General features: G+C 36.4%; 2 long non-coding RNA genes across 3 annotated transcripts in view; one reads left to right on the forward strand and one right to left on the reverse strand.

Moving 5' to 3' along the window:
• Positions 1-24,623, forward strand: part of LOC129525366 (uncharacterized) — a 313,689-nt gene that overhangs the window by 194,263 nt on the left and 94,803 nt on the right. The gene's annotated exons all lie outside the window — the stretch shown is intronic.
• LOC129525386 (uncharacterized) overlaps positions 171-24,623 on the reverse strand; it is a 349,207-nt gene continuing 324,754 nt past the window's right edge. The window contains exons 9-14 of one of the 2 annotated variants that reach the window (XR_010135455.1): positions 24,312-24,402; positions 18,531-18,631; positions 16,071-16,113; positions 5,624-5,738; positions 2,999-3,054; positions 171-1,544 (exon numbers count right to left, since the gene is read on the reverse strand). This is a non-coding gene — a long non-coding RNA (uncharacterized lncRNA). Of the gene's footprint in view, positions 1,545-2,998; positions 3,055-5,623; positions 5,739-16,070; positions 16,114-18,530; positions 18,632-24,311; positions 24,403-24,623 lie in introns of those variants that run through there. The other variant, XR_010135454.1, reaches the window with a different exon arrangement.

Below are 24,623 nucleotides of genomic sequence, written 5' to 3' on the forward strand. Positions count from 1 at the left end.
GTCGAAGGCACATAAAATAGAAGTTATGATGATAGTAACAGTAATATAAACAGTGATGCATATTTATAGACATTTACAGTTTTCAAAACACTTTCACATACATAATTTTCTTCAGTTTCACATTATTCAAATTGCTACTGGAAAAGAAAACAAAGAGATCCAAATTGTTATTATCGGCATATTCTTAAGCTCAAATACATTTTAATAGAGAAGGTAATTCCAAAAAAATGTTTTTCTCAGATCCCAAAAATCTTTAGAATGTGTTATGTTGCTACTCTTAACCAGATGTGTGATCTACTTGATTGTGAAGGTTGACAAATTATTCTAATGCTGATAATAACCATTCCCATAGATATATTTCCTTATCTGATAAAATTGAAGCTAAGAATTTTTTTTTTCTCAAGAACTGCCAATCTGCAAAATGATAGAAAAAAGACTTAAAACAAACTCCGGCTCTAAATTCAATCACCCCATTTTCTTTGCAGATGATAAACTTTATAATGCAAAGTTCATACTATGCAAGCTTTGCTTTGCTTAAATATATAATGTACAATTGCTCTCTGGTGCATGTTGCATGAACTGATCTAGCCCCCTCAATAACTTTACATTTTTTCTTGAGTTTACAATTGAAGTTGGTTTCCCCCATTGCCACAACTCAACAAGATGTTGAAGATCATTCCTTAACTATGACTTTTCAACCAGCTACAAAACACGCCTGCCAAATGTATTAGCTTTCCTGAACAAAAATGTATTAAAAACATATTGGCTTAAAATAAATCTCCTCATTAAATCACAGTTATATAGATCAGGAGTCTGAGTGTGCTCTAATTGTGTTACACTTCATATAAGAACGCTGAAATCTTGGTGTCAGCCAGGCTGGGGTCTTATTTGGAGGCTATGGTGAAGAGTACTCTTTCATGCTCATTGTGGTTGTTGACTGAATTTGGTTCCTGCAGTCGTAGGACTAAGGTCTCTATTTCTTTGCTGGCTTCCAGGTGGGGGTATCTCTAGCTCCTTAAGAACAACCTCAATCCTTCTCATTTAGCCCCCTTTATCTTCAAAGCTACAACAACGTGAGTCCCTCTCAAGCTTCAAATCTCTCTTACTTTCCCTTTTGCTGCCAGTCAAAATCCTCTGCTTTTATTAATTAATTTTTTACTTTTTAAATTGAGAAATAAAAATTGTATATATTTATCATGTATAACATGATGTTTTGATGTATACCTTGTGGAATGAGTAAATCTCATCGCAAAAAAATGATAAGGGCCAGGCACAGTGGCTCACGCTTGTAATCTCAGCACTTTGGGAGGCTGAGGCAGGCAGATCACTGGAGGTCAAGAGTTCGAGACCAGTCTGGCTAACATGGTGAAACCTCGTCTCTGCTAAAAGTACAAAAATTAGCCAGACGTGGTGGCACATACTTGTAATCTAAGCTACTCGGGAGGCTGAGGCAGGAGAATCTCTTGAACCTGGGAGGCAGAGGTTGCAGTGAGCTGAGATCACGCCATTGCACTCCAGCCTAGGCGACAAGAGCAAAACTCCATCTAAAAAAAAAAAAAAGCATGTGCTATTTAGTCACATGCATTACCTCACATACTTATTTTTTTGGTGATGAGAACACTTAAAATCTACTCTTAGAAGCTTTCAAGAATATAATACATTGTTATTAACTGTAGTCACCATATTGTGCAATAGATTAATTGAATTCATTCCTTCTATCTAACTGAACTTTTGGTTCCTTTTACCAACACCTCCCCAGTCCCTTCTCCCTCCCCGCACACCCCTGGTAACCACCATTCTACTCTCTACTTCAATGGATTTAACTCAAAAGTTCTCTGCTTTTAAGGGTATGTGTGATTACATTGGGCGTATGCAAACATTCCAGAAAAATCTTATTCCCAGATACCAGGGATTAAGATAGGATATTTTTCTGGGGCCATTTACAAAATTTTGCCTATCATACCAACTTTAATTTTATTTTTATTTATTTATTTATTTGTTTATTTATTTTTAGACAGAGTTTCACTCCCATTGCCTAGGCTAGTTTGCAGTGGTGTGGTCACATCTCATTGCAGCCTCCACCTCCCTGGCTCAGGTGGATTCTCCCACCTCAGCCTCCTGATTAGCTGGGTCTACAGGCATGTACCACAATATCCAGCTAAATTTTTGTATTTTTTATAGAGACAGGGTTTTGCCAAGTCACCCAGGCTGGCCTCAAACTTCTGGGTTCAAGTGATCTGCCTGCTTTGGCCTCTCAAATTGCTGAAGTAACAGGTGTGGGCCACCATGCCCAACCAACTTTAATTTTTAAAAAAGTAAAAACAAAAACACTTAGCCTTAATAAATTAGCCATGCATGTTTTAGCAGCAAATTGATTTTATGGATACAGCTATAATGTAGTCAATACATGAAATGACTTTAACATCAAAAGCATGTACTTGCTTTTTAAACATTTAATATTATATATGACATGTAAGTATTATATTTGTACTTATGCATTAAAATATGCTTTAAAATAGGTTTAGAAGATAATCATATGTGTGAAACCATCTAAAGATATGTATTTGATATGTCTGACAGTTTTGGATTCAAGTAGCTAAAACCTGAGAAAAGGTGATTTACTCTAGATTTGGTTTTGTAGCATCCTTTTGAGGTGACAGAACCAGTTCAGGCTAGAAATTTCAATTATAGAGTTAATAAAACAGCTTCCTGAATTTTGTGAGCTACAGAAATGGTCATTGAAGAAACTGCCAGTAGACTCCAGGATTAAACAGATGGCTTTTCCATGAAGTTAAAATCTTTTCTAAAGGGACTTTATCATTTTATAAACTTTGTGGTTTAATTTAGGGTAAAGCAGCTTTTGGATGGGTCATAACAATTTCAATTCCTTTTGGATTAGAGAGGATGCAAATATTACAACCTTGACCACACTTTTCAGAATCTACTTACTTCAAGTTCTTTTGGGTGGAGGAAAAATGAATCCTTAATAAATACTTACATTGTCATTAATCTGATATCAGGGGTTGCAGCATAGTTCACTGACAGGCTCAAAATCTGGTGTCAAACAGAAATAGGTTCTAATTTTAGCTCTTTAACTTACCAGTTATACTACCTTAAACTGTCTTTTATCATATTTTTTTCTGTCAGGCAACATAAATATTATAGACAAAATATACGTTAGCTTGGACAAGCTTATTCTCCTTAGATTATTTATGTGAATAACAAGGATGGGAAAATCTTACCTCGCAAAATTTTTTTGGAAAAGTGCTAGTGCAATGATGATCACATCACAGGTGATCAATGTTAGTTTCACTTTTTCACTGTCCACTCAGGTTAACATGTCCCTAAAACCTCCCTCCCACAATTCTGAAGGCATTTCCTGCTTTTCCACACTCTACTGTCTACCATAAGTGAAAGTTTCATATCCCATTGGTTTGAATGTACTTGAAGGCTTTTATATTATACAGAAGAGATAGAGTGAATAAGACTGGCACAGACACTTGTTAAAGTGGAAAATAAATACTAGAAGAGATTTTGGCATGAGATTTACATTTTATTTTTTAATATGTGTCAAACCCACTGGTGATTATTTTTTCATTCAAGGACAAAACAGTAAAGACATTCTTTCCTTTCCTTTTATTTTCTCCTTCACTTGCCTTTCCTCCTTAAAAAGAGATAAAGTATAGTTTCTCCCAATCTGAAGTAATTAGATTTGCTGAGGGAAAGACTACTTAAAAGAAACATGTAAAGATACAATGGGAAAAAAAATGAACTCAAGATTTTAAAACCTTTAATAGAATTGATTTATTTTCTCTGTATTTCTCTAATATGAATAAGAAACCTATTAACTAATCATCTTTTCTTGAGGATACAAGAAAATATATGAGTTCAGGGATAGACTTTTCCCTGCTAGGCAACTTAGTATCAGCATTTAACTTGCAGGTAGAAGCAGTGTTATATCACATGGGGTTGTGTTCTGAAAAATGGGCAATTTTGTGGATTTTTTTTTATACTAGTGATAGGTATCTATTTGGTTTGCAGATTTCATAATTAGAGAATTACACTTATAAACCTCGGGAGTCAAAGGAGAAAACAAACTTCACTAAGGAAGAAACAGAACAATTTTATTCATAGGATATTTATCTAGTTTGCGGTGTATTTTTTCCCTGGGTGTCATTTTATGTTTAGGTTGAACTATATAAAACGGATGTTTTCATAGTTCAAGATAAGCCAATTATTGGCAATTTGATATTGTTTACTTTAATAAAAGTGAATAAGCACAATATTTTTGATGGATCTGTGACAAGTAGTGATTGTTTTTCTATGATGATTGCTTAAATTCTCGCTAACATAAAATTTTGGTTTAGTCTGTGAATCATAAAACTAATTTTTCTTCATTCATTTAATATTTATTGAGTGATGACTATGTGCCAGATACTGTCTTAGGCATAAGGTACAGTACACAACAACATCCTTCCTTTCACAAATTGTACATTGCCATGGATAGATGGAATATAAGAAAGCTATATAAAATCTGTGTTTAGCATGTTAAGTAGTAATAGCTACAAAGGAGAAAAAAGGACAAAAAAAGAGGATTGGGTTGTGGGAGTAGGGAGAGGAGTTTAAAGTGTTTAACTTGGAGGAATAGGAAACGCCTGAATGGGGTGAGGAAATAATTATAGTGAATGTCTATCAAAAATAATGACAGAAGCAGCAAGTAAGTGCAAAGGCCCCCAGTGTGCCTGATGAGAACAGAGGGCACAGTGTGGATAGATAGAACGGAGTGAGCCTAAGGGAGAATAGAGACTCAATGAGGTCACTTAGGGACTGGGTATGAGGGCTAAGCCTTGGAAACTCTCAAGACCTAGATTTTAGTAATTTGAGGAGAAATGAGGAAACATACGAAGAATGAATCTTCAGAAGTACAAAAGAAAATCAAGTGATTGTGGAATCTCAAATGCCATGTTAAAAAGATATTCTGAGAAAGAAAAAGTGATCATTTGCTATCTTTTCCCAAAATAGTGGATTCTTGTTTTTCATTAGGAATGGGGACTACACTTTCACATTCAAGATTTTAGTAAGGTACAATGAAAAAGAAACAACATGAGTTCTTATGACGTTTTTGCATGGCAGAAACATCTGGATAATATAATATCATTATATATTATATATAATTTATACTGCTCCAACTTCAAATAATGGCTAGTAGCCATAAGGGTGATACATTATCATAAAATACTTTAAACACAGTAAATGTTTCTGTCCACATGCTGCAGATATTCCATTGATTTTGAAAATTACCTTCAGAATCTTATTTACAGAATTTCATGGGTCAGAGCCAAGTTTATGAAACATAGAATAAACTGTCTACCTTCAAAAAACAATCTTCAATTCATGTTCCATTTCTGATATCTTTGTTTACCAGTAAATGATGACTCCAACAACACAAGTCTTGTGAAACATCAATAACCTTTAACTTATACTCCTTTATGAAGTAATGTGGCAGTTGCTTTTATACACGGAGGTAATCCCAGAGACTGAGCTGCTATTTCGAGCTATTCAGATGAGTCATTTAACCTCTTTTTACCCTTCAAAGATAAGAATATATTGTTCTTTGGCGTACCTCACTGGGATGAAATGAATATTGGTGAGATAATGTCTATGAAACAATTTGAATGTCTCACAAAAACAATGCCAAGTGTTTTCAAAGCAGCTTGCTGGAGTTTCTGATCCAGAGGCTGAAAAGGAAACCCATGAAATTAGATTGTTTTCACTGACATTGTAAAGATTGGAGATAAAGGGAGATTCTTTCTTTTCTGCAAAAGGGAAACCATTGCTCTAAGGCTGCAAAAAGGTTCATGGAGAGAGGCTTATCTGTCTTGAATAAATTTCTGAAGAATAGTGATTGCTTTTACAAGGGTTCAGTAGGCATAGGCATGTCAAAAGATGCACATGAAACTGCCCAAGACAGGAGAATGGAGGAATCTAACTTCTGGGATAGCTACTCTCTTCCCTGTTTCCTTGTTTGTGGCACTGGCATTTACTAGGTTGGCATAACTTATAAATACGGGAGTCATTCTTGTGTTCTTCATTCACCATATCCAATCTACCTCCAAATCCTGCCTGCTGTCTGTCATCATTATCTTGCTAAGCACCACCAGTCTTTTTGTACTTACTATTTTGCTTTACTCAATCTACTAGCATTCTCTCATCTTGATTATTGTGGTTAACTATCGTGGCCAGGTCTCATTACCTGACTTATTGTATTGTATTTCTCCATTCCATCTTTCACATCTAAAGCACGTGCCATCCCTTTTGTCTTTTTCCTGCTGATTCCATCAAACTTTTTACCTTACAACTTATGAAATATAGCCTTTGCTCCAGGCATGCTGAATTATGAATAGTTCTCCAAAAGCCCTATGCTGTTTCATACCTCTGGCTTTTACACATGTGACTTCTGCCAGGAAAGTCCTCCCTCCCTTTACAGGAGCAATAATATAGTATCGTGCTTGGAGCAAGGGCTTTGGTAAGGATCAAATGTCATCCTTTTCTTCCCAACTAGGTGTCTCTGGACAAAATTGTGAATTTCTCTGTGTGTCAGTGCCACCTCTTCAATATATACATAAAACCTATATCATAGGTTGTGATGCGATTACATTGAAAAACTTGTGCAAATAATGTGCTTAGTACACATTAGATTCACAGCATCTGCTGTTACTATTGTATTTTGTCTAAGTCTTATACTATAACTCAAAACTTGCTGGTTTCTTTTTTATAAACTTTTGTTATCCTCCTCGCTCTGCAAAAGGGTAACTGCTTCCTTCCTCTTCTGTGCTACTCTTTTACCTTATGTGAATAGTATAGTAATTCTAATGTGTCCGGAATTGGTGGGTTCTTGGTCTCACTGACTTCAAGAATGAAACTACGGACCCTCGTGGTGAGTGTTACAGTTCTTGAAGGCGGCGTGTCTGGAGTTTTTTCCTTCTGATGTTCAGATGTGTTCGGAGTTTCTTCCTTCTGGTGGGTTCGTGGTCTCGCTGGCTCAGGAGTGAAGCTGCAGACCAGCTTCGTGGTGAGTGTGGTGAGTGTTACAGCTCTTAAGGCGGCGCGTCTGGAGTTGTTCTTTCCTTCCGGTGGGCTCGTGGTCTCGCTGGCTTCAGGAGTGAAGCTGCAGACCTTGGCGGTGAGTGTTACAGTTCATAAAAGCACTGTGGACCCATAGAGTGAGCAGTAGCAAGATTTACTGCAAAGAGCGAAAGAACAAAGCTTCCACAGTGTGGAAGGGGACCCGAGTGGGTTGCTACTGCTGGCTCAGGCAGCCTGCTTTTATTCTCTTATCTGGCCCCACCCACGTCCTGCTGATTGGTAGAGCCGAGTGGTCTGTTTTGACAGGGCACTGATTGGTGCGTTTATAATCCCTGAGCTAGACATAAAGGTTCCCCAAGGCCCCATCAGATTAGTTAGATACAGAGTATGGACACAAAGATTCTCCAAGGCCACACCAGAGCAGCTAGATACAGAGGGTCAATTGGTGTATTCACAAACCCTGAGCTAGACACAGGGTGCTGATTGGTGTGTTTACAAACCTTGAGCTAGATACAGAGTGCCTATTGGTGTATTTACAATCCCTAAGCTAGACATAAAGGTTCTCCACGTCCCCACCAGACTCAGGAGCCCAGCTGGCTTCACCCAGTGGATCCCGCACGGGGGGGCTGCAGGTGGAGCTGCCTGCCAGTCTCGGTGCCCTGCGCCTGCACTCCTCAGCCCATGGGTGGTCGATGGGACTGGGCACCGTGGAGCAGGGGGTGGCGCTCATCGAGGAGGCTCGGGCCGCACAGGAGCCCACGGAGGGGGTGGGAGGCTCAGGCATGGCGGTCTGCAGGTCCCAAGCCCTGCCCCGCCGGAAGGCAGCTAAGGCCCGGCGAGAAATCAAGTGCAGCACTGGTGGGCTGGCACTGCTGGGGGACCCAGTACACCCTCCACAGCCTCTGGCCCGGGTGCTAAGCCCCTCATTGCCCAGGGCCGGCAGGGCCAGCCGGCTGCTCTGAGTGCGGGCCCGCCAAGCCCACGCCCACCCAGAACTCCAGCTGGCCCGCAAGCTCCGCACGCAGCCCCGGTTCCCGCTTGCGCCTCTCCCTCCACACCTCCCTGCAAGCTGAGGGAGCGGGCTCCGGCCTTGGCTAGCCCAGAAATGGGCTCCCACAGTGCAGCGGTGGGCTGAAGGGATCCTCAAGTGCCGCCAAATTGGGAGCCCACGCAGAGGAGGAGCCGAGAGCGAGCGAGGGCTGTGAGGACTGCCAGCACGCTGTCACCTCTCACTAATATGTGTTTGAAATTCTTTGCTTAAGTAGGTGTCTTGTACACTGGATTGCAAAAAAAAATTGTTAAAAGTAGATCTATTTTAGCCAGGCTCGGTGGCTCACGCCTGTAACCCCAGCACTTTGGGAGGCTGAGGCGGGTGGATCATGAGGTCAGGAGTTGAAGACCAGCCTGGCCAAGATGGTGAAACCCTATCTCTACTAAAAGTACAAAAAATTAGCCAGGTGTGGTGACGGGGACCTGTAATCCCAGGTACTCGGGAGGCTGAGGCAGAGAATTGCTTGAATTCAGGAGGCAGAGGTTGCAGTGAGCCGTGATCACACCACTGCACTCCAGCCTGGGTGACAGAGTGAGACTCCATCTAAAAAACAACAACAACAACAAAAAAGTGGATCCTTTTTATAGTCTTATTTATTTACCACTTTCTGGCAAATAATGTATTGAAGGAAAAAAAGAAAACTAGAGTCATTGGTCTTTGTCATAAAACATAAAATATCCTACAGAGGTCAAAGAAATGTTGTTCCTCTCTTCTCCTGGGAAATATGTGGTTCCCTAGAGCTTCATGGTAGAAACATTGATTTTTTTTTTTTTTCCTAAGAGTTATGTTTTCTTGTCAACTCACTTACTCATGGACACACAAAACTACAATGATTTGTTCTGTAGAAAGTTCCCAATCACTTCTGGTAGTTACTATGTATCATATTCCAAAGCTGAGATTTTTATTATAGTATGTCCTGAGTTTTATATTTTATCATAGCTCAAATATTTCGAATTAAACCTGGTTATTACCAATCTGTCTTTACTGAACCATACTGATCACATAGCTTAAGGATGGGATCCTGGACACTTATTTTTAAAATACAGATTTATATGTAAACTGACAAATTTTCAATGATCTATAATTAAGCTCTAACATACAAATTTGCATATTAAAATTGCAGAATAGATCTTTCATTACATCTATAATTTCATTACAAAATACTAAATTATCACAATTGGAAAAAGTATAAAATGTCAACAATTTTGAATTTTTTTCCTTTTCTTCTTAAGATGGGTCTCACTCTGTCACCCAGTTTGGCGTGCAGTGGCATGATCTCGGCTCACTGCAACTGCCAGCTCCCAGGCTTAAGAGATCCTCTCACCTCAGCCTCCTGAGTAGCTGGGACCACAGGCGTGTGTCACCATGCATCACAAATTTTTTGTATTTTTGGTAGATACAGGATTTCACTATATTGCCCATGCTGGTCTCAAACCCCTAACCTCAAGTGATGCACTCACCTCAGCCTCCCAACGTGCTGGGATTACAGGTGTGAGCCACCATGCCCAACCAATTTTGAATCCTTAGAATCAGTGCTACTGTAATATTTCTAAAAGCAATTTCTGTACTGAAAGTGTTACATGTTGAAAGAAATAAAACAACTGTATCTTTGGTGGCAGTAAAACATTTAATCAGAAGTTTATCTTTAGGCATTTGAAAAATATTGAATTAGGTTTTCTAGTAACTTAATATTTGTCGTTAATAAGCAAGCTGAAAAAAAAAGTGACTCAAAACAAATTGTCACCATAATATGTCATTCAGTTAGGCCATATAAAAGCTGTAAGAAGGATACCCCTTGTTGACAGTTTCTAGTTTTTCTTTTTTTCTTTTTTATTTTTATTCTGTACAGCTTTGAGCACCTCGAAACAGCAACATGTCTTCTAATTTACTTATTAGTTATATTTGTTTTGTTCTTCAGATTTTTTAAAGTTTTAAACAATCAAGACACATTATCTGTGAAAAGAAAGTTTTAATTCTTATGTTCAAATCAATATGAGTTTTTTGTTTTGCCTATTGTACACACAGTGAAACATTGAAGTGGTGAGTGTAGCTATCTTAACTTTTTGATAAATTTGGGGGAAACTGTTGAGCCTTCCATTATTAAGCATTATGTAAGCTATAGGATCTTATAGACATCTATCATCAGATTGAGGAAGTCTCCTTGTTTTCCAAATTTGCTGATAGTTTTTATTATGGATGCGTGGTTACTTTGTTCATATTTTCTGTCTATTGAAATAATCAAGTATTCTTTTCTCCTTTAGTCTGTTTTTTTTTAAATGGTGTATTATTTTTCTAGGGCTGCAGCAGCAAATTATGACAATTTGGTGGCTTAAAACAAGGAAGATTAGTCTCTCACAGTTGTGGAGGCCAGAGGTCTGAAATCAAAGTGTTGGCAAGACAACATTTCCTCCAAAGGCTCTAGGAAGAACTTTTTCTTGCTTCTTCCAGTTTCTGGCAGCTCCTGGGGTCTCTTGGCTTACAGAAGCATAACTCCAGTCTGTGCTTCTGTTCTCACATGACCTACTTTTCTGTGTGTCTGGTGTGTGTCTACATCTCCCTCTCCCTTCTCTTATTCTAGTAACGTGAATCATTGAATTTAGGGCCCATCCTATAATAAATCCAGGATTATTTCACCTTGACATCTTTAATTCAATCTTCATTTCTTTTTTTAAAATACAAAAATGACAATTATATTTGTTCTTTCTTTTATTTTAGGGTACATGTGCAAGATGTGCAGGTTTGTTACATAGGTAAATATCTGCCGTGGTGGTTTGTTGCACAGATCATCTCATCACCAAGATATTAAGCCCAGCATCCATTAACTATCATATACTGAGGTTATGGATAAGCATGTATTTTTGGGGGACACTCTTAAACCCATTACATATGATAAAATACATTGATTAATTTTCAAAAATTATACCAATCTTAGTATTCTTAGCATAAACCACTGTTGGTCCTCATGGACTGTACTATTTCAATATTGCTGGATTTCATTACAAAATTACATGCATAAATTCATGAGAAATATTAGTTAGCAATTTTGTTTTTGTGTAATGTCTTTGTATGCTTTTGGTACCAAAATAATTTTGGTTACATAAAAGCTGGAAAGAGTTCCCCCTCTGTTTTCTGAGTTAGTTTGTATAGGGATGACATTATCTTTTCATCTTTGTGTGTGTGTCTTTAAAATTTTGTTTTTTAAGCTATGTTAAGGGAGATCTAGAGAAGCCTTTACTCAAGGGCTAGTTTGGCCCTGAGAATTGGCTCACATAACTCTTAAAGCCTAAAGCCTTATTTTTCTTTTGTGTGTTAGTATTTTTTTTTATGTCTACTGACTGTTCCAGGTTTTCAGCATATCAGTTGACAAGCAAGCATCTCCCAGCCCTTTTTATGTCTACTGACTGTTCCAGGTTTTCAGCATATCAGTTGACAAGCAAGCATCTCCCAGCCCTTTGCAGGGTCTGGTAGTTGTTCAGTTTACATCACACTGTAGTATTCCTTTCCTAGATGGTGGTTGTCAAGCTTCATGAATTCACATACTATACATGTGTAACTTATTATGTAATCAACAATTCAGGATGACCTCACTCAGTTTTCTGATGCTCTTTCTCTATGTAGGCTCCTACTCTTTGTCCTCTGCTCTGTAAAATCCATCTGCATCAGCTTCCCTGTCTTGTGATCTCTGTTGTATAATCTGAGCAAAGTTACTGTTCTCACAATTGTTGTTCTCAGGTTGAATTCCCATTTCCTTGCACAAGGGCCTGGGAAATATCTTAAGGCAGAAAGTCAGGTGATCATAGTTCTTAAATTATTTGTATCTCTTGGAAATATCTTAAGGCAGAAAGTCAGGTGATCATAGTTCTTAAATTATTTGTATCTTTTTTGTCTTCTCTACTAAGCTGACTATTGTCCAAGGTCTGAAAACAGTAGTTTCCCATATTTTCTCCATTTTGTTACTTGTTTATGTTTGAAGGACTAATCATATAGTAGTTTCTTCAATTTGTCTTATAGCAAAAGTTCTTCGAAATAAATTGTACTGCCTGTTGAAATGTATACTTAGTTTTTAAATAGAATATTTGCATTTTTACCTTGTTTCTCTAAGTACAATTTACTAAAATTAATCACTGTTTGCAGAGAAATTGATATTATACTAAATAAGAAAATTTTTCACAGTCTTGGAGATATTCATCACTTTGTATAAATTAAATTTTAACTTGAAATTGTACAAGGAAATATTTGTGAAAGTTTTCAGCAGTCATTACCTCAAAAATATAATTTTTTCTCTGTTTTATTTTTCATTTAAAGTTAATGGAGAACACACAATTTTTAAAATATTTTAGTACTTTTATTGATATTGTTTTTCTTATGTATAAATTCCAAAATGGTGAAATATTTTTATAACTTTATAGATATATGACTTGTTAACGTCTACTTTTTATATACATTCATGTGTTCACCAGAAAACATCTTTCTATACTTGTTTTACAGTTTTTTCCCCATTTAACAATATATTTTACATATATATGCATCCCATTAAATGATCCTCACCAACATCATTTTAATTGGTTAATAGTTTCCTGTATAAAATGAAATATAATTTATTTAACCAAATCCTTGTTGTTGTTTATATTATCTCAAAATTTTTATGCTATGATAAAGATCTTTACTTATGTAATTCCTTCATTTTTGTTTCTCCCTTGAGGTTACAGAAGTATAAATAATGAGGAAGATAGTACAGATTTGCTCACTAAACACTAACTCTGACTCCCTTCTAGATTTCCTTATGAACTATGGTATTTGAGAAGCTCAATTGACCAGATTGCAGGGTTCTATATCGTATCAGTTTCCATGAAATAAAATCATTTTTGTAGAATGTGAAGATGAAAGTGTGAAACTGAGGTGGTGGATGTTGGCTGGGAGATCAGCTATTTTACAAGCAGAGTGGTAGTGGTGTTTAGTTCCCTGTAGTAGCTGTGACTGATTTTTTTCTGTACAGGCCCCAAGCATCATGGTTATTGAGTGATGTGCAGCAGTGGTACAGTTCTTCAGTGTTGTGGGCATGTTTCCCAACTGGATTGTACCAGGATTTATGGCATCAAAGTTAGGTTCCTTAGCCCTTCATAGGATTCTGTAAATGAATACTCTTTAATAAATTTTCTTTGGCATAAATTAGCCAGAATGAATATTATTGTCATCTGTCAGGAATCTGGAATGAAGAGGGTCATGGTTTTGAATCTTTAGTCTTTTAAATACACATTGCCTACCTTTTAAATACACATTGCCTACTTATCTCCAAAATATGTTACATTTGGACAAGCAGTGCACGAAAGTTTTCAGTTTTCTGAATTTTTATCATCATTAGGTATTATTGTTTAAAAAAATTGAGAAAGGCACTCTGAACCACCCCACTCCATTATGTCCATGCCTCTTTCCAGAGGCTTGAACTCTTTAAATATGTCATTGTGAAAATGAATGACTTTAAAGTTATTACTAATTTTTCTTTAAGACTCTTTAGTATTACGTATTGAATGCCTGCTATGTGCATACATAATGTACATACATTATCTACTTAAATGCCACGAAACTCAATGGTTTCATCTTTTAGTCATTAACCATTCTACAAAGTGACATCAACAAGGTTTACCATGTGAAATACTTCACTCGAAGATTCACAGCAAGTAAATGAAAGAAAAAGAATCCAAATTCAGGTAACCTGACTCATTAGCTCATGCTGATTCCAACTGTTCATCTGTCCTGTAGAATCATCTCTTAACATCTGTTCTCCTTCCTTGTGATATATGTAATTTTTAAGTTATACAAAATTGTCTTACCCTGAATTATTTCTGGTGGTCAAAGAAGCAATTTGTAAGTAAACACACATACACACGTATATACATATTGAACTTTTAATCAGGTTGCTAGTGCATAAGGCTGTTTTGCTAAAAGATAATCACGTATTGTTTATAAAGGTAGCATTACTCAATGAAAAACCAGTGTTCCTTAGGCCACCTATTTTCTGATAACTGGCTGCTATGCACATATACTGGAAACTATGAAATTGTAAGAATGTTTACGAAAATATGATTTGCATACAAATAGCATGTGTAAGTCTAATCTTAGTTTACTAGAAAAATGAAAGTACTTATAAGGATGATGTAATATCAAGCCAACAGAATGTAAAGCATTTCTAAATTGCTCAGAACTCTAATTAGCATAAAAAATCCAGTCTGAAATGGAACATCAGAAAACAGTATTTTTTTGAAAACAGTATTTTTTTTTTCCTCTAATCTCTCTGGAGAGTACAGAGCTGGCTGCACACTAATGACACAAGGTCACTTCCACCACCTTGCATTGTGTAAATGAAGAACATATCCAAGCAAAGGATCACTTTGATGCCATAATTGAAAGCAAACGGGATGCAAAAGCAGTAATGTTTCACATCAAGGTAGTGTTGCAAAGTGACTACGTTTTACAACAAGGTAGTGCATGCCTTCCTTTCTGTTGGTTCACATCGCTGTTTCAGTGTTGAGCTGACTGTATGATTAGCTTGTTAAATGAAAATGAATGTATGTAACATACACTATGAATGTATGTTCATAGTGTTCAGGTTGCCTCTTCTGACTGATGTCTTAAAATCAAGTCTTCTCTAACATTCAGCCAAAATCTAAGTCTAAAATGAACATTCAAATATAATTGACGTTTGTCTTAACTGAAATATCCATCTTCCAGGCAATGTCAATAGCTCACTCCTCTCTGCTTCCTTCGCACTTTGTGTTTATTTCATTTATTGCACTTATCATATTGTGTCATTTTATGAACATATTTTTACTCCCCAGATATTTTGCTGCTTCAAATGTCTTAAGTACTTTGCCACTTAGCTCAGTAATTGGCATTGTGAAATAAAAATGAAATAGATGAATGAACAAATAAACCTTTCTCAAATGCTAAGAAGTAGGCTCTAGAAACCAGGGTTATAGCATAAAGGAAGAAAAAAAGGTACCAAAAGGAGAGTTTGAGGGTCTTTCATCATTTCCTAGGGTGTGTTTGTTTGTAAGGGATTATATAAATAACAGAAATCTAAAACTAATGCTACATTCTAATGTGTTTGGTTAGGAAAAAATAGTAAACTATTATTGTAGTTTGAGCACAAACACAAATAAATTTGGTGTATTAGTCCATTTTCACACTGCTATAAAGAATACCTGAGACTGGATAATTTATAACAAAAGTTTAAATAACTAATAGTTCCATATGGCTAGAGAGGTCTCAGGAAACTTACAATCATGGTGGAAAGGAAAGGAAAGCCAGGCATGTCTTATATGGCAGCAGGAGAGAGAAAGAGACAGAGAGAGAGAGAGATAAGGGGGAAGTGGCAGATACTTATCACACAACCATATATTGTGAGAACTTACTTACTATCATGAGAACAGCATGGGGGAAACCACCCCCATAATCCAGTCACCGCCCATCAGGTCCCTCCCTCTAGATATGAGGAATGCAATCCAGATTACAACTTAAGATGAGATTGGAGTGGGGATACAGCAAAACCATGTCACTTAGTCTCAACTGAAAGGTAATTTCCAGAAACAACATAAAATACTAGCACATCATAAACATCATTGGGGCATCTGATGCCCTCTAAACTGCAATTTTCTAATTGCTAAAATGATGATAATTGCCATTTTACCCTTATTTCTTCTAGGGTTAATACAAGAAGGGTTAATACAAGAAATGGACAAGAAATATGTAAAAGCCTTGATGAATAATCAAAGATCACTGCTTTAGTTTATGTTTTACCACTTACTGATTTTGTATATGGCATTTAAATTCCCTAACTCTGTCTGTTCGTTAACAGAAATGGGTAAAGATAACTATTTTCTGTGGTATTTGTATAAAACTGGGGATTTTAATCCACCCAGCAGGATTCACTCACCTATTGATGTCAATGCAGAGAGTTCCAGAAGAAGTGAGCTTAACTGACAAAGGATGAGATTGATAAAATACATGTTAAAAGGATATTAGCTGAAATTGTTTTTCTTAACATGACATTGTAGCTGAAATATTTATGATAATTTTTGTGGATTATTTTTTCACCCAAGCATATATGTAGAAAACTCAATGTTCAATGTTCCATAAAAAAGAAACTTAATGATTAACTTAGCTTACTTTTTACTTTCAATCAATCAAAAGAAAATCTGATTTGGAAATCTTTCTATTCCAAGTGTGAAAATTTTAGCTAGACTAGCAAATTAGTAAGACAGTCATTTCTCTTCAGAAATTCAGAGTCTAGCATAAGAAATAAGGTAACATTATATGAAAAATATTGATTAAAGTATAACCTCCTAATTACCAAAATTGAGGTAGAAAGCTCATAATTTAGGGTCTTTTGGCATCAAGTGGTTACCAAGAACATGACATTTATTAGACTGAAACCTCACTACCTGAAACTTTATTTGCAAATCTGGATATATGGATAAATAGGAATAGATAAATGTGATCTTTTCATATTCAGTATTACCCAGTGGGGTGTATAGTTTGTTCACTTGTTCTGGAATCTGGACTCTCAATAACAACAATCTGGTAAAAGTGACCATTTTCTGTATTTATACCTCTATGACTAATATCACTATGCAGTCTATCTGTTACCTAAGCAAAAAATATGGAACTTGTAATGTAGTAGTCCCCACTTATCTATGGGAGATATGTTTCAAGACCCCCAATAGATGTCCGAAAACATGAATAGTATTGGACCCCATATATATCATGGCTTTTTAAAAATCTGATAGTTGAGACAGCTATTAAGTGACTAACAGTGGCATAGCCTATACAGTGTAGATATGTTAGACAAGGGGATAATTTATGTCCAGAGCAGGTCAGACTGGGACAGCTAAAGATTTCATCATGCTATTCAGAAGAGGTGCTATTTAAAACTTATAAATTGTTTATTTCTGGAGTTTTCCATTCAGTATTTTCCGACTTGATTAACTGAAACCTGAGAAAGCAAATCTGTGGATAATAGGGGATGCCTGTAGCATCTCCCTAGCAATTACCAAGTCCAGCTGAGTTTACATCTTCAGTAGTTCTCATATTTTTTCTGTCCTTATCATTCTTACTTTGTGTCCCAGGCATGGAAACTTCATTTGCCAATACTTAAACTATTGCAATGTCCTTTGCATTGTCTCCTCTAGAAGATGCTATATTTAAAAAGAAACTCTGACCAAATTTTTCCCTAGTTTATAACACTTCAGTGGACTCTCACTATCTTTTGAGCAAAAATAAATTTCATAGCTCAGCTTATAATGTCCTCCATCATTTGGGCCTTGCTTCATTTTTTTTCTTTATGAACCACTACTTTTTTTTCACAAAGGATGTTCTAGTAACAACAACAACAACAATATGGATTGGGATCCCTAAAAGAAATCATATGCTATTTCAAAAGTTCTAAGACTTTCTGAATATTTTGCCTGGGCTTGTAATTCTCCCTCCTCCCCTTCTAATTGCTTAAGTAACTTCTACTTATTCTCCAAAACAAAACTCAGTTATTTTCTCCATTAATATATTCTAGAGTCTCCTCAACCCCAAGGATATATTAGGTGAGCTGCTTTTGACTCCCTAGTAGGCTGTTCATTCTTGTATCTTAGCATAGTAGCAGTGGTTAAGACTAGGGCTATGAAGATACATGCACAAGGATTCAATTCTCCTCTCTCATACAAAATTACCTTAACCTCTCCAGGAAACTATTCTTATCTTCAAAATGAAGTTTAAAATGATGCTTAATTCATACGGTTCTTGTGAAGATTTCATGGTAATGAGATGGGAGGCAGACTCAACTCTGGAGGTGGGACTCAGACACCAGACCAGATTGAGAACTAACTGAAACAAGGAAGAGAGAGGCAAAAGCATCTCTCAATAAGACATGTCCATCAGTGCCATGTCAGTTTACCATTGCCATGGCAACATCCAAAAGTAGACATCTCTATGGCAACAACCTGACCACCTCGAAGTTACCACCCTATTTCTAGATGTTTCTCCATAATATGCCCCTTCATTTGCATATAATTAAAAGTAGAAATAAATATGACTGAACGACTGCCTCTGAGCTGCAAGTCTGGGCACTCTTCATATAGCATAGCCCTGCTCTGCAAGGAGCAGTGCCTCTGTTGCTGCTTCAATGAAAGTTACTGTGTGACACCACCGGCTCACCCTTCAATTATTATCTAGGCAAAGCCAAGAACTCTCCAAGGCTAAGCCCCAGTTTGGGGGCTCACCTACCCTGCACCAGTAATAGGCTAGTAAAGCCTTTAGCAAAGGCCCCAACACATGGAAAAGGTTATATGAATATTTTCTATTGCACCAGCTCCTACCAAATAATTGAAGTGAAATTATTTCTTACCATTTTTCTCACTAAATGAAGGGACTTTGCAAGCAGGGCTCCTACTCTCTTCTTCGGTATATCTCCAAAAGTGGGCCCAGGGCTTGACACATGGTAGACACCTATTTTGTCAAACAAAATAAGCATATGGACCTTACTTTACTATTTATTCTATTTTATTTTATTTTTTTTTTTTTTAGAAACATGGTTTTGCTATGTTGCCCAAGCTGGTGTTTAAGTTTTGGCCTCAAGTGATCCTCCTGCCTCAGCCTCCCAAAGCAGTGGGATTACAGGCATAAGCCACTGCACCCACCCACACTTTATCATTTATAAACAATATTAGAGATGTCATATTGAATGAGAAAATGAAGCGGTTAAGGTAATTGTCCAAGTCCCAGTTAGTTGCAAACTAGTTTGACATTAGATTTTCTAAAAGCAAATCCTTTGTTACAGCATAGCGCACTTTCAGCCTGGAAATACTGCTTTTCCTGACAGATTTTCTCATTAGCTAGAAGTGTCAGACACAGTATTTGAGCTTGACATAATTTGCACTTAACGCATCAGAGAATTCAAGATTTTCACCAAACAAAAGCCATAAGCATGATTCCATTGGCAACATAAAGGACTCAACAAATAACACTATATTGATGCTTGAGCATTCCTATTTTCTGGAAATTGTAGCAAACAACTTGATTAAATGAAACAATGGACTCCAATGAGCATACCTTAATAGAATATCTATCCTGGTAGGAGAAATATTATTTATGACAAAAAATATCATAGTGAGTTTTTACTGTCCAGAAATACCAAGTATTCGGTGATCAATACTTGATCACAAGTAGGCCATAATGAATAAAAGGAGTTAAAGCAGCTACTGGTAAGAGCCAACTCATTTTTTTCCGCTAAAACTGGAATATATGGTGAGTAGATTTTTGTCTTGAACTGATCTGAGAACACCAGGCATGCTGTATTTAGCTTGATCTACTCTAAATAGTCTTGTTGTGGCTCAGACATTATTCTAATCCTGCGAAGAACTTCTTTCTTTCCCATCTGCTGTCTATCTGAAAGTTGTCAATTTTTGACAGAGCAGAGCATGCTTTTTCTCTAACTTGCAGCTTTTTACAAACACAGATATCATAGGCTATGTAATTAATTAGATTGAACCATATAAAATTGCCAATATTCAACATTTTTGAGTTACAAAAAAATGAAAGTTTTATAATTTTCACTGGAACATTTGTTCTCTGAACTCACCATCTACTGTCTGTTTTTCACTTTGGTATTCCAAAGATCTGAGAATGCTTTGTTTGGAAAATTTAAAATAACATACAAAAATCCCCAAAGTATAACACATACTTAAATGTAGCAATAGCTCTACATGTTTATGTGTATGCATGTACATATTAGGCTGCTAAGTAATACAAGCAATTGAGAAAGAAAAGAAAGTCAACATGTTTCGATGATGTCTCAGAAGCATGTTAGAGGCTCTTTTTATTTATTGTAGCCTCACAGTTTTAAAAGTTGGTCAGCATTATACTTATAGAAAAAAAAAACTAAAAAAACTAGGCTCACAGAAGCCAAATCACAGTTAAAGTTACTTAAGTTTATCTAGGCTTATACCTTAGCCCAAGTGTCTAAAAAATCCCTCTCGTTTCTACTGCACAAAATTTGTATATTTAAATTTCTGCAAGTCAAATCAGGACAGGGTTATTATTGAATACTTTTGTGAATATCTCAGTAGTCAATAGCTTGTGTCAGTGCAGCATGACAGACTGCCATCACCCACACCTGGCACCAACATGAAACCAGTGAGATAAACTATGTAGGATGTGAAACATAAGCACAATTCTATTTCCTCTGACAGTGTAAACTGCTCCATATTTGCCACAGAAAACTACTAAAAACAAAGCACAAATGTCATTTTGTGTAGAGATCTACAATTCTTTTACCAGCTGATACCATTCAAATAATAAGAACTCGGCCTATAACGTGTGTGTGTGTGTGTGTGTGTGTGTGTTGAGGGGATAGTTTTACGCTATTGTGGTAAAAGGGGGAATATTGGCATATGCACTCCCCTTTTTATATAGAAAAGGATTTCCTGAATGGCAGCTGCTTGATAAATACTTAGAAATGTGTTGATTCTCTCACCTGAAATTTTATTCTCCATTCAGAGTTGTTACTGTTTTCTTTTTTTCTTATTAAACTGGGAAAAACTGTAGAAATAAGGATTTTAGAAGTACAAAGGACCTGAGATACTACTCACTTAGCTAATTATGAGAATTGACAAGCTGCAGCTCAGAGAGGGAAGGTTTCTCATTATAGATCCCAACTAATGTACCTGGGCCCTTGTGATTAGGTTTATGATAATAACTATGGTTATGCATCAAGTGGAGAACGAAGTCTAGGTATTATAGAGGTGTTTAGTGTTCCTGGAAACATACTGCATTAACATTCTGCTGCAGTGCTTACAATTGTAGATTTTAAGCATGTGTATTTTTTACAGAAATGACACTGTTCTCTATGGAATTCATTTATAACACAAGGAACAATAGCAACAGCAAGAACATGTCTACTATTTGTTGAGCCTTTACTATGTAGTTTACGTGCATTATCTCATGGCCTCACTACAACAATATGAGCAAGTTGTCATTATTCTATTTTATAAATGAGAAAACTGAGGTATAGCAAAGTAACTAGCTCAATGTTCCTTGGTTAATAGGTAGTAGATCCAGAATTGTTACCTAATTCTGATTCCAGTATCTGAACTATTAATAAAAAAATATTTGGACATATTTGGGAAATCTACAGCATGCTGAGTATCAGTTCCCATCATGAGTTTTCACCTAAATAATATTTACACATTATAATATTAACTACTAATACAGAAAACATGGACAAGGATAAAGAAGAATATAATATATAAAATATATTCCACACACCAAGAGATAACCACTGTTAATAATTTTGAGTAATTTTTTTCAGAAACACATCTGTCAGCCTGGATATGAGCCTAGATTACATGTAAGTATATGGATATAATGTATATAGGTCTACATGTATATTTGAGTCACAAGTCGATCTTGCATCATTCTTTCTGTGTACTTCCATCATTCTTTCTGTCTACTGCAGTTCCAGTTGTAGATAACTGGTCTTCTGATGTCCAGCAGATTTCTCTTTTTCTTTAGTGAAGACCATCACCTGCAGGGTAGCCTGCAGGGTAATTCTCAGCAGACAAGCACTTACTGTCTCCTCATTTACTAATGTTTAACACCCTTCTTAACTTTTACTTTTAATTTCAAACTCAATCCGCATGCCGATAGGAGTGTCTTTGGACTTCACTAATTAAGATAGCCCCAAAGGCGAATATTGTAGTTAATAAGGGAGCTCAAATCATTGTTCACTAATGAAATAACTTACCACAAATCATGATAGTATTTTACAATTAAACGAATTAGACCAGAAAGTTGGGTGGAATTTTTAAATTAAGCTGAGACATTTTCATTCACCGATAAAGTTCATTAGAAAAAAAATAATGCAGGAACTTAGTGATTTTACAAATTTTTGTGTTTTAAAACTTATTTTTGAGCTTGTTCCTACTGCATGACATGGGGTACAGTGTAACAGGATGCTCTTAGCCACGAGCAACACTAAATTCTGACTCACTTTGCTTGAAAAGAAAATCATTTTTACCATCATATAAAGGCAGCTGCAGGATTAATTAAGTCAGTGGCCTAACAATGTCATCAAGGACCCAGTTTCTTTCCATCTTTCTTTCTTGACACATTTGGTGTATCAGTTTAACTCACCCAATGGCTACAAGAGAACTAGCAAAATTCCAGGCCTTGCAAGAATACTTTCATCAGAAAACCTTTTAGCCCCCATATATGATGGTCAGTTTTATGTGTCAATTTAACAGGGCTATCGTACTCAGTTTTATGGTCAAACACTAACCTAGGTGTTTCCGTGAAGGTATTTTGTACAAATGACTAGCATCTACAATCAGTTATGTAAAGGAAATTATCAGGAATAATCAAATCAGTGAGATTCATCCAATTACCTGAAAGGCCTTCAGAATGACCATGAATATTCCCCGAGGAAGGAAGAAATTCTACCTGCAAACTGCAGAATCAGCTCCTAACCAAGAGATTCCAGCCTGTATTTCCTGACAGCCTTCCCTATACATTTTTTACTTCCTTAGACAACCCTTACAATTACGTAGCCCAATTCTTTACAATAAATCTCATTTGTATATTTTGCTCGTTTTGTTCTTTTCCTCTGATGGAACCCAGACTGACATGCCATACTTTTATCCGGAATAAAAGCTTTACAGAACAGCCATCCTCACAAGTCTTTCTGTCACATCATATTGGGCAGAATTGCATCACATATTTCTCCTCAAAGTAACTGTTATGATGCGTAAAGGAATTTCCACTTATCAGAATTTGCCCCCAGCCACATAGGAGTGGACACAAAAAGAAAATAAAGTGCTAGTTTTGTTAGTAAAGAAGTGAACAGTCATCAGGAAAGAAACAGTGAGGTTCAAAAAAAAAAAAAAAACTGTCAGCATCCTTTCTTACATTCAGAGGTGTAAAATTTATATAACAGAAAGATGATTAATCCACGAATACTTCTGGGTTGCAATCAGCTTCTATCTCAAAATCCTCATAATTTCCCTATGTCCCACAACCACTCTGGCTGTTTCATTATAATTAAAATGAAGAAGCTGAATTAAGTCAATTGCAAGCTCCTTTTAGCTTAGTCTGAAATAAAGCTAAAATTCTGTTCTTTATAAACTTGATAAAAGTAAACACATTCTTCATGACCCAGCTTATATTCTTTCTTCTGAATTAAGTTCTCTGTTACAGCTCCATAGAGAGTAAACATCCCATCAGCATTTTATCAAGCCTATAACGTACTCATATTACTGCCATATATAATTTTTAATAATGTACATTATTTGTGTTATTCCACGTGACAGTAAATTCATTTAAATAAATAATAATATTTGAGCCATTTTAATATCTACAGTTCCTAGATTAGCATCTACACACAGTGAGTAAGCATCTAATAAACAAGCATTAATCTTCATTACATTCCTGCAAATATATAGCAATTAAATTGCTGCATGGGCTGCTAATTAAAATAAATAAATAAATTATACCTTTCTGGGATAGGGCTTAAGCCAGTGCAAATGTGACAAATGTTTTAGAGGCTAACTTATGTGATCTGTATATTAGGAATGATGGTTACATGTCACTGAATGACAGTCTCTAAAAACTGACCTAATGTTAAAGTGAGAGAACTGTGTACTTAGTACAATCCTTGCACATTCTGGAAAGCATGCTGTAGTCACTAATCATTGTTACTTAGAATCTATGTGACACTGACATGACTATAAAACTGCCTATAGACATTAAGTTGAGGGTCGAAAGAAACTAAAAACAGGTATACATCAACACACTACTGTTTTTCTAAACACCGTCTATCCTCAGTTCAGTATTCTTATTCCTGGTCCCATATATGAAAGGCATTGTAGATATGTGATGTAGAGACCCATCATAAGGGTCACAGCTGACACCCCTATACCAAAAGACAGGTTAACAAGAGAAAAGTATAACAAATTTATGTGATCCTGATTTTATGGTGACATGGGAACCTTCATAACCCAAAGATACAGAGAAAACTAACAATTTTTTTATGATTAGTTTCAGTGAAGAATTCTGCAGTCATGTAGAACTGTGACTGCAAAAAGGGAATGCTTTAATGCTAATAGAATGAATGGGGAAACTCAGCATGGCCTACCTGTTCAGATTCTTCTTGGTCTCTCTGTGTGGCATTTGTCCCTCCTGGGTATGGGGCAGGACACTTCCTGGAATGTGGATCTTATGACCCACTATCAAACAAGGTAGATTAGTAAATTTCTTTGTGACCAGTTCTTCTTACACAAAAAGGTGGAGGAAAGGTAGAATAATATTTCTAGGTTTTATCATTGGCTTCGGAGAAAAGGAGCTCTGGTTTCTCTAACCCACCTTGGAAAAGCAGGACTCTAGTTTTTATGGGTAGCCTTGGGAAAGAATGAGAGGTCAGAGAAAGGAGGGCAGAAGAAGTTTGCAG

This window comes from Gorilla gorilla, chromosome 9, assembly GCF_029281585.2.
Source record: "Gorilla gorilla gorilla isolate KB3781 chromosome 9, NHGRI_mGorGor1-v2.1_pri, whole genome shotgun sequence".
NCBI lineage: Eukaryota > Metazoa > Chordata > Mammalia > Primates > Hominidae > Gorilla > Gorilla gorilla.